We start from the raw sequence: 12,122 nt of genomic DNA on the forward strand, positions 1-12,122 counted from the left end.
AAAAGACAAAGCACAGTAAAGTCACAGGTCTTGTTATCTTGCACTAAAAATGTGTTTACGTATTTAGCAGTTGTATGTTTACTTTCTTGCTCTTTTCAAGAAATTGAAACAAATAGCTATTGAGAAAAATGATATCAAATGATGTTTTTTAGTGGATAATGACACTATGCTTTTAAAAGACAGGGTTTTTAAAAGAAACCATTTAACATCGATTCCAACATCACATGTTTACCGTATTTAAAAATCTGGATGTCATATTGCATTTTTCATAACTCATTAAAAATGTCAGGTATGTGCCTGAAAAGTTGTGCAAATAAGCATTAGATAACAGATTTCTCTACTCATGTGTTGTTAGCCATTTCTATATACATATTAATATAAACACTGATGTTTTAATTTCTTTTAATTTTTGTACTTGATTTTTTAGGTAATATGTAATTATAAATGTACTTTGATACTACTGAAGTAACCAGATGTTGTTTGAAAACAAATTGTTTTCTTTAGTGCATTGGCAATATTTTGCAATACTTTTGTGCTTATTTATTTGTGCTCCCGTGTAATTATAATAAAAGCAATAGTTTAAATTAGTTGACTTTGTTGTTGCTGGTATTTATTCATCAAGAAACAAGATTAGTAAGAAATCTTTCAAAGAAAAATGCACACATTTTTCCATGTTTCCAGTTGCCTGTGAGATTGTATGGTAAACGACTCTTGCCTGTGAGTCACTGAAGACTGAGGCTTTCACCCTAGTTATGTGACCCTCAGTTGTCCTTAGTCACCCTCTGGCTTCTGCTTCAAATGGGCAATCCAGTAAATAAGAGGAAACTACATTTTTTCTTTCATATGCACCTAATTCCAATTAAATGATTCAGTGTGTATCTAAAGTATTCTGGAGGCACTAAAGGAAAAAAAAAAAATCCAACAATCCTAGACTGGTATTCATAGAAAAGATGTTCATTTATTTAAAAGGTGTTTAACACACTCATTTGTTCAGCCATACTTCTAGAATTAAGCTGGCTTAAACAGGGGGCAAGAAATCAATCCTGAATAGTCATTAAAAGGACTGATGCTGAAGCTGACGCTCCAATACTTTGGCCACTTGATGTGAAGACCTGACTCACTGGAAAAGACCTGCCTCATTGGAAAAGATCTTGATGCTGGAAAAGATTAAAGGCAAGAGGAGAAGGGAGTAACAGAGAATGAGATGGTTGGATAGCATCACCGACCCAGTGAACATGAGTTTGAGCAAACTCAGGGAGATAGGGAAGGACAGGGAAGCCTGGTATGCTGCAGTCCATGGGGTCACAAAGAGTCAGACATGACTTAGTGACTAAAAACAATAACAACAAAATGGGGAGCAAGTCAGTATGTGTAATGTTACTGGAGTGTTGGTAACTAAAGTGCCACTGAGTGTCTGAAATACATATAAAACAAGGTTCTGGAGTGCAACAAACTTATAAAAAATGTGCATTTGTCATACAGCAGCCTCCTTTAATAGTTTCTAATGGTTACTTAATCAACTACTCATGTCTCTTATACATCGAATTTCAGAGTAATGTATTATAATTTCAAAGTTTCTCACAAATTATTTCCATGTTCATTCTTAAAAGGAATCTAATTTATTCTCACTCTTCATTTCCACTTTTCTAGCTACTCAAAGGCTCTCTATCACCCTACCTCTTGGCTGAACAAGAAATAACTAACCATACTTTCCATTGTCAGCACTTCCAACTTCCATTCATCTCAGCTCATGACAAGTGCCCCATATTCTGAATTCTCTTCTATTCTCCCTGCTCTCCCTCAGACTCATTGTTTCCAGTGATCTCAGAGTAGAAGAATGGACACTTTCAAACTGTGGTGCTGGAGAAGAATTTTGAGAATCCTTTGAGCAGCAAGGAGATCAAACCAGTCAATTCTAAAGGAAATCACTCATTGAATATTGAATATTCATTGGAAGAAATGATGCTTAAGCTGACACTCTAATACTATGGTCACCTGATGTGAAGAGCCACCTCATTGGAAAAGACCCTAATGCTGGGAAAGAGTGAAGGCAAAAGAAGAAGAGGGTCACAGAAGATTAGATGGTTGGATGGCATCACAAATCAATGAAAATGAGTTTGAGCAAACTCTAATAGATAGTGAAGGACAGGGAAGACTGGTGTGCTGCACTCTGTGGGGTTGCAAAGAGTTGCCCATGACTTAGAGACTGAATAATCCACCTACACATTTATTGAAACACCGCATTGCTATTATATAAATTAAAGAAGTTCATATTAAAGTATAAAACACAGCAAGATATATGGTGGAACTGTGTGACAACTATAAGAGGAAAAATAAAAGATTAAGGCATGATATTAAAAGTATCCAGAAATGATTTTAGTTCACAAACTGAAGACAATGATACCCTAAGTTCATAATTAATCATAATAGCAACACAATTATTACATACTTCATGGTAGAAACTGAACTGTTGATGAATTTGTTTTGCTTAATTCCTACCTCAGCTCTATGATTTTATTTATTTTCTAGGTAAACCTGTTGAAATTTGTAGAACTTGCCCCAACTTATACAGATAGTATTTATAGATTCTGAAAATTCAAGCGAAGCTTATCTGAGTCTAAAACAAAGCCATGGCAACAGAGCCTCTCATTTAAATTAGTGTCAGTTTGCTATTCACTGTTTGCAGAAATTCAAACACATTTTGAACATCACACAAAAGCTATACACTAGTTGCCTGCTAAGTCACTTCAGTTGTGTCTGGCTCTTCGAGACCCTATTGACAACAACCCACCAGGCTCCTCTGTCTATGGCATTCTCCAGGCAAGAATACTGAAGTGGGTTGCCATTTCTTACTCCAGGGGCCCTTCCTGACCCAGGGATGGAACCCTCGTCTCTTACGTCTCCTACATTGGCAGGCAGGTCCTTTACCACTAGCGCCACCTGGAAAGTGTGACAACATGGTACTAACTCATCTAACTTAGATATACTTACTTATTTTAACACCAAAGAGGCCATCTTTTCCCCACAGTGGAATAAAGTTCACAGTTATGGCTCAGTGAAGAGGACTATAGCGTTTTTTTTTGTTTGTTTGTTTGTTTTTTTGCCGTTATTGACAATTTCATATCAGTCTTTTAACTGGCTGCAAGGAGAGTCAAATGAGTTCACTAAGGTCAAATAGTAAACTGGCTCTTAAATGGATTTTGCCTATACATTTTCCTTAGGGTAACTATGGCCATACTATGTTAAGTTTCTTGATATGTTTCAAAGTGTCTTCTCAGCTCCATTCAACAAAAGGTTTATTGGCTTAAGGATGTACTTTGTTTTAGGGAATGCATCCATGAAAATTTTCTTATTCTTTCTTTAGGGAAGACACTGGGTCATGTCATTTAAAATGGAGGGGATGGGGGAAAAGAATAACAGAGTCACACCTGGTTTTGAAAGAACTGGGCACTGATACCTCCAGATTTTTCAGCCACTTTTCCTCACAAAGATCCATGAAATATGCTACTCATGACACTAAGATAGAAAAAAAACCCTTTGTTATTATTTTAGTTATATAGTTAAGAAGTTTTAGTACATTTAAAGTGTAATGCTAGCATATTAAAATATTTGACTTCTTTCACTGAATAAATAATTTTTTGGCACACCACTTAGGATGAGGGGGATCTTAATTCCCTTATCAGGGATGGAACCCATGCACCCTACAGTGGAAGCTTGGAGTCTTAACCACTGGAGGGCCAGGGAAGACCTGAAGGAATTATTCTTGAGTGCTCCTGTGCAAATTGAAGCAATGATGGGAATTTGGTACTGAATAAAGGACAACTCTACTTCTCTTAGAGTTACACAATGGATACGATTACTAGTCTTACTAAATCGGTGGCTTCCTGGCTGGCTCAGCCATAAAGAATACACTTGCAATGCAGGAGACCCAGGTTTGATCCCTGGTCAGGAAGATCCCCTGGAGAAGGAAATGGCAACTCACTCAAGGATTCTTGTTGGAAAAATTCCATGGACAGAGGAGCCTGACGGGCTATAATCTAGGGAGTCGCAAGAGTCAGACAGGACTAGTGACTAAATCACCAAGTTAGCCCCCTTGTTCAGACCTTAAGAATTACAGGGTGTGGTGTTGAGATGATATTCAGATGTGGCAACATTCAGAAGTATTTGAAAGGAGGAAAGGCGGCTGCTGTGAGGCCATAGGATTATACGATCTCTGCCAGGGAAGGCGTTTTTTGCCTCACCGTCCTCATTGCCTTGGGGTTTGACACCTCTGTATTAAAGACCACACATATACACATATTGCTTCCTTGCTAAATGCACACTTTGCTTTTTACAATGGAAAGTTTCTGAAGAGAAAAAGACTACTGAGACCACTCGGAGATGATTACACATCTCTGAAGATAATTATGTCAAAATGGGCTGCTGGCTTGAGGATCCTCCAGACTTTATCTAAGACTATCATCCAAATGTTTGTCATACCCTAGAAAATTCTTGGTTTCTCTGAGTTTACAATGCTAATCACTTTGTCCAGGTTCCAAACAGTTTCACTTGTTTCCAGAAACCTTCCAGCTTCAGTATCAAACTATAAGGCCCTTTTGCTTCCCAGACCCCAGCATCATCCATCAACAATCTCAAATTCAAAAGACTACATGCATTGGGTAAGAAAAAGGCAAGTCTCTATTGTCAAGTATTGAAACAGTCAATAATAAGGTTGGGCTTGAAAAAAATGGAAACTGAAAGGGATGGTAGACTGCAACATAAATTTAGACATGAGGATAAGTAGTCTGTAAGGGAAAAACACAAGAGTAGGAATACAGTAAATTTTTAAAATAACATTTGTAGTGTTATTTAGTTTTGGAAAAAGTACAATTTATCCCAAAGATGGCTAGGAAGGAATTTTTAAGGAAATTTACCTCTTTTTTTTTTTTTTTTTCTGAATGTGCAGCTTTCTTTCACATTTATATCAGGAGTCTACAAAAGAGTCCTTTGGGAAACTTGATCAAAACTGTTTAGGAAGGGAAACAAGACAGTGAATCAAGGCATAGAAATGAATAAAGTGAGCACAGAGAAGCAAGGAAAGGGTAAGGCCAAAAATTATTGACAGTATTTTCTGATGACTCCTTATAGCTTTTTCTTCCTGCTTTGTAGATGTATTATTAATTAAATCTAAAGAGGTGAGGTAAGGTATAAACAATGAATAGTGTTTGTGGGATTGTCAAACCTCTGAAATAAAAAGATTTTGATGTGTTGAGGAACGCTTCCAGCCACAAATACAGTGAACAGGAGGTCAGGGAGGGGAAGGGCCAGATATGCTGAGGAATTTATACACCAGGCAAGATGTAAAACATATCACTTGGAATATCTAAGAATCAAGGCATAGGTGGAATTTAGGAATACATGGGTCTAGTAAAAAAGGTATCCATGACACCTTCCTAAATTGACCGGCCCACTTCTCATTAGCCAATGCGTGTGCAGAAAAGCAAGACTCATCAAACATTTCAAAATATGCAGCAAATAAAAGAAAATCCAACAGAAGAGGTAAGTAAACATGCTGCTGCTGCTGCTGCTAAGTCGCTTCAGTCGTGTCCGACTCTGTGCAACCCCATAGACATCGGCCCACTAGGCTCCTCTCTCTCTGGGATTCTCCAGGCAAGAATACTGGAGTGGGTTGCCATTTCCTTCTCCAATGCATGAAAGTGAAAAGCAAAAGTGAAGTCGCTCAGTCGTGTCCAACTCTTAGCGACCCCATGGACTGCAGCCTACCAGGCTCCTCCGTCCATGGGATTTTCCAGGCAAGAGTACTGGAGTGGGGTGCCATTGCCTTCTCCGTAAGTAAACACAAATAGATTTTAATAAATTATAGTTAGGTTGATCACCAAAGATAGGTTTAATGTGAAACTAATGATGTCAATTTTATGGCCACACATACTTATATAAAAACCATTCTAAGATGCTGGGAGAAGCCCAGCAATGGTTTCATATGATCATACAATTGTGTAAAGTCTGCAAAAGCAGGCCTTTTGGATTATAATTAATCAGTTCAGAGTGATGTCTTTTTCTACTTTAGTTTACCTTCCATCCTACTTCTCCTTGATTTGGGAACATTGGAGTGTTTCTGGGATTTTTTCAGATTTGGCTAAGAGATTAGGTTGGATGAACAATCACTTTAGGCTCAGTGGGATATTATTATAGAAATCACAGAATTAATTTTTTTTTCTTAAAGAACACCCCTCCACAATTTGTATAAGCTTCAGTTATTATAAAATTTGGAGTAGCACTGATTTTCACAGATATTTACAGATATAAAAAGGAGTATCATTTCCATTACAGAAAAACAGCTGTGCCAAAAATAATCTGGAAATCAGAAAAAAATAACAGCTATAAAGTATGAAATACTTCAGCTCCCTGACCTTCCCTTCCCTTTTCAAATGGAAAAATAAGTAGAATAAATAATAAGCAACAGTCTATGGAGAAGAGATGTTGCTGCTGCTGCTAAGTCACTTCAGTCCTGTCCGACTCTGTGCGATCCCACAGACGGCAGCCCATCAGGCTCCCCTGTCCCTGGGATTCTCCAGGCAAGAACACTGGAGTGGGTTGCCATTTCCCTCTCCAATGCATGAAAGTGAAAAGTGAAAGTGAAGTAGCTCAGTCGTGTCCGACTCTTAGCGACCCCATGGACTGCAACCTACCAGGCTCCTCCGTCCATGGGATTTTCCAGGCAAGAGTACTGGAGTGGGGTGCCATTGCCTTCTCCAGGATAAGAGATGAGAGACACTTTATGAAACATTTTAGCAAATGCTAATTTAGCAAATTTAGCATTTAGCAAATGCTGATTTAGATTTCTAGGAAACACTTAGATTCACAGGCTACATGTTATATTTACCACCCATATCTTAGATATGCTCATATCTTTTAAAATATGACTATTATAATATTTGGGGCTCAATGGTATAATGGTATAATGCTATAATATTGGCTCTCAATTTGCCAGCCAATGTAAGAGATGCGAGTTCAATCCCTGGGTTAGGAAGATCCCCTGGAAGAGGGCATGGCAATCCACTCCAGTATTTCTGCCTAGAGAATCCTCAGAACAGAGGAGCATGGCACGCTACAGCCCATAATGTCACAGAGTTCGACACTACTGAAGTGACTGAGTATAATTAGTATATATATTTAAAGAGCCTATAATGGAAAGGAATCTAAAAAGAATGTATATAATATCTAATGTTTTCATATTCTTTTCTATTATAGGCTATTACAAGATACTGAATAGAATCCCCTGTGTTATACATAAGATTCTTTTTATTTATAAACTACTTAAAATCTCAAGGACATATGTCCACACAGAAATGACTAGATAATAGAAAGTTAAATACAACTGTGAAAGCGATCAATTCGTGTCATCTCAGCTCCAAATATAAAAGTGATGCTCACCTTCATAGAGTTTTAATGGCACCTTAGAGGGATATTTCCAGCTTACCCAGGGTCTGTGGACCATCTCCGGCCCAAGACAACTCAGTAAACTACTCTGCTATCCACTGAGCCACAACCATACTCTAATGAGTTCTGAATCCCAGCATTGATGAAGGAAATCCCATCGTCCACATCTGTTCCTTCCTTAGGTTATATCTCTCAGCCCCAAGGTAATTTTTAGAATTCTCTTGAGTGCTGTATATCTTTTCCTCTGTTACAGTTAATGCTTCTTTACATCAAAATTTGCCTTTTCAAATTATTATGTGTTGCTATCTCCTGAGTGGGCTTCCCTTGTGATTGGATCTCCTCATTGGAACAATGATTTTCTATTCTTCTTTACTATTGTTATGTTGCTCATTTTTCATAAACACTTTTCTGAACTATTACCTAGAATGCCAATAAAATAAATATGTATTTCATAAAACTTATAGCATCTTGTTAATATTGATGACAACAAAACATGTGAAACTGGTGGTGGGCTTTTTGAGCCAAATTTAATTGGTCAGTTTTGGTGCCACTTATTTGTTATAAGTAGCTTGATAAATTCTGAATATATTTTGTTAGAATACTCAGTCTCTTCTTGTTAAAAGCAAACACTTATTTGAGTTTCATTAAGCAATCTGATTTCATTCCTGTTGTATTATTTTTTGTTAATATTAACTGAAATTAAATTTAACACATTTGATGTTTAAAAAAACTGAACACATAGAAGAACTGACCTTTAGCTTGGATGAAAAATATTCTGTTCATTGCAACCATTCTAACTCTCACTGACAAATGTAACTGGTTTGGGAGTTAAAGCTTCCATAGGAGACAGTAAAAACGATGAGGGGACTGCATCTGTATTTTCTCTGTCTTTCTACAGAAAAACAAAGTTGGCTTCTTTCACTATACATTGTGAATTGTTATGGAAGATAAAGATGAATGAATAAATAGATAATAAATTCCAGTACAGCTTCTATCCTGGAGAAAACAAAGCTCCATGACGGTACCAAAAACTTCAAAATTACTGTCTAATTTTATAAAATAAATGAATGCAAACATTTTATAACTTATAATTTTTAAATACAGGAATGAACATTTTCTTTTGTGACACTTTATAAATTTTAAGACATATCACGATTTTCTGAAATATCATGGTGGCAGTGGTGGTTTAGTCACTAAGTTGTGTTCTATGTATCATAGCCTGCTAGGCTCCTCTGTCCATGGGATTTCTTAGGCAAGAATACTGGAGTGTTTGTCATTTCCTTAATGGCACAAATATAACACACACAATTTATTCTCCATTCTAATATTTCTTTCTTTTGGCGGAATCTCCAAAAGCTTCTTGGTCTCTCTCTCATTGGCTGCACTTACTCCCTCCCTAGGGATGGAGAAATGACATATGATTTTTACGTTGGGACTAACACCTGTCTCACAGGCCTTTCACATCAAGGCAAGTATTCTCATCTACTACTATTTGAAATTCATTGAATCTGAAAGGAGACTTTTGGCTTTAAAGATAATTGCCATCTCATGTCTCACGACTATGAAAACTTGCACATGGTTAAAGGTAAGTTAAAGTTTAATTCATATTTGATATAATAAGTCTTTTCTTCTTGACTTCACAAACCTTATTTTTTCTTGAAAAAGATCTTTGGTTGGAAACATACTTGTGCATTTTCTAGATCAGGAAGCAGGACATTTTATGTAATACATGTATTTAAGGGTTCTCTTGGAAAAAATAAAACTGGAAATGCGGGCACATTGGGTCCATGTTCTACTGAGCAGGAGTGGGCTGGTGCTGAGCAGCTCATCTTGTATACAAGGCTGATCTACTCCCACGTATCCCATGGTCTTTCCCTCCCTGTTGCCTTACTCCAGCCCCTTCATTCAGAGATGTTAATAGCCTGACACCTGCTTGAACTTTCTGTTTCAGGCACTTTGTTGGTTTTCCTTCAGAATGGTGTGTATTCTTAGAATGAATAAACACCATGACCATCGACTCATTTCATGAAACTTGTTTTTATGAGGATAATGACTGACCATTCTCAAGAAGAAAATTCACTCATTAGGAAGCAGAGTGCCAATCATGTAAATATGTCACTTCTTTCCAAAGTTTCACAGATTCAGGTCTTCCAGAAGCAGATGCTGAAATAGAATTTAAGGTGCAAGATGTGTGTTAGAGATCCGCAGATGGGAAGAGGATAGAAGCAGAACTTGGTAGAGAACAAAACTGAACAATTATGGGCAACCTGGCAAGGCAATCTGGAGGGAGCTCTGAAGCCACGGACAATCCCACCTGGGCCAAAATGGCTTGACCTTGACACCGCTCTGGCTTCCCAGGTGGCACTAGTGGTAAAGAATCAGCCTGTGAATGCAGCAGATGCAAGAGACTGGGGTTCGATCCCTGAGTCAGAAATATCCCCTGGAGAAGGAAATGGCAACCCACTCCAGTATTCTTGCCTGGAGAATCCCATGGACAGAGGAGCCTGGTGTGAACACGCCTCAGTTCACACAGCAGTAGCAGTGGAAGCAGGCCCTCTGTAGCTGGAGATGTCTGCTGCCTGTAGCCCCTGCAGAAAGGCTGAAGTCTTTCCCGATGGCTGCCCAACAGCATATCACAGGCTCTATCACACAGATTAATCTGCAATTCAGTACTCTTGAGACTTCCCTGGTGGTCCAGTGGTTAACCCTCTGAACTTCCACTGCAGGGGGCATGGGTCAGTTCCTGGTCAGGAACTATGATCTTGCATGCTGTGCAGCCAAATAAATAAGCAAGTAAATAAAATAAAATTCAACACCCAAACAAATTTTGTGTCACATTTGAAGAGCTGACTCTAAATTCATCTAGGTTAAAGGAAAAATGTGTGAGGATAAGGCAATATGATGGTTAAAATGAACAATAGAGGAGAATTTGCTCTTTCAGATTTAAAAATATACTATGAAACTACAGTAATGAAATAGATTCATACTGGAAGAAAGGCTATAATAGAGGAAAACAAAATGACAAAATAGAGGTCAGGAACAGAGTGCAGTGCATACTGGAAATAAACCTAAAATGAGGGTGGCATGTGGGGAAAAAATAGGTTATCCAACAAATCACATGGGAGTAATTGTTCATTCTTTTGAACAAAAACATATGTTCATTCATTAAAATTCACCCTGTAAGTCACTAAAGTGAATTCTATTTCCATTTAAAAGTTAAAAATGAAACAACTTCCAAAACTTAAAATGGCATTTTATAAATAATTTAAGTTACACTAAAACATAATTCATTTTGTAATGCTTTGCTGAGTAGAGAAAAGCATCTTAAGCCCAAATTCCATATCTACCAAGAAGACAAAATTTACTATATATAGTGAAAGCTCTGTGTATCAAAGACAACAAAAATAAAATTAAAGGCAGTGATAGACTAGGAGAAAAATATTTGCACCATATATGACACACTCACTATAAGGATGTGTAGCACATGAGTCCCTGTAACTCTATATGTAAAAGAAAAAGAGTTGAAATATTGATAAAGCTTATTGACAGGTATTTTCGGTAGATAAAAAATAGTTAATATACATAAAGCCAAATCAATAATCAGAAAAAGAAACTTAAACAACACTGGTAGATATTTTTAACTCATCAGATTCTGTGAAAATTAAATTATTGATAGACCATATCCAATATTGGCTACAACATGGGTCAATGTGTTCTCATGACTATTTCTACTAGTATCTATTCTGACAACTTTTTTATAGGACACTTTCGGCAAAATCTACCAAAACTGACTTTGCATAAAATCTGCCTTGGGTATAAAAATGTGAGATGCAAATGTTAAGAGTGTCTCTTGTCAGTGTTTTATATTCAGGGACAATTGGAAGCAACGATATCGATTTCATTATGAGAGGTGATTGAATTAAAAATCATATTAATACATAGATACTCTTTCAATGAGGCAAGAAATGCTGGAGTCTGCAGGAGTAACACATCACTCCAGAAACCCAGTGGCTCAAAGCACAAGGTTATTTCTTACACATGGGAGCTCTGTCTTGAGCTCTCATCACCTAGGACCCAGTCAGAGGGTTCATATGTCCATTTGGAGAATTAGACTGTTGCCTGGCTTCCTCTTAAAACTGATCCAGTTCTCTCTCACTCACATTTTATTCACAGGGCCACATCCAACCCCAAGGACACCCCAAACTGCATAATGCCTGTAAAGACTATTAGAAACTACCAAGTTACCATACAATGGAATAAAATATTTACAACTAGAATGAATGGGGCAGATAAGTATATTCATATGTTAATTAAAAAGCCATTCACTTCTCCACTATATTTAAATTCCATTGCCATTTTGAAAACCCATATTTCTATATGGGCATATATATTGGTGTAAATAGACAAAAATTTGAAATCATAATGTATTAAAAAGAAGAAATGGTACATTTGCTGATCAAGAACAAGGAGGGATACTTTTATTTTGACTTTATATATGGCAATATACTTTTCAACATGTAATTGTAGGAATGAATCTACATATTATTTGCTTGATTTAAAAATAAAAGTACCACAGATTCTTGAACCTTCTCCCACTTCTTCAGATGGGAAAAATATGTCAAGAAGCAAACTGGAACAATGAACAATTACTATCTACATTTTGTATGTCCCGAGAAATATTT

The sequence above is a fragment of the Budorcas taxicolor genome, chromosome 2 (genome assembly GCF_023091745.1).
Source record: "Budorcas taxicolor isolate Tak-1 chromosome 2, Takin1.1, whole genome shotgun sequence".
NCBI lineage: Eukaryota > Metazoa > Chordata > Mammalia > Artiodactyla > Bovidae > Budorcas > Budorcas taxicolor.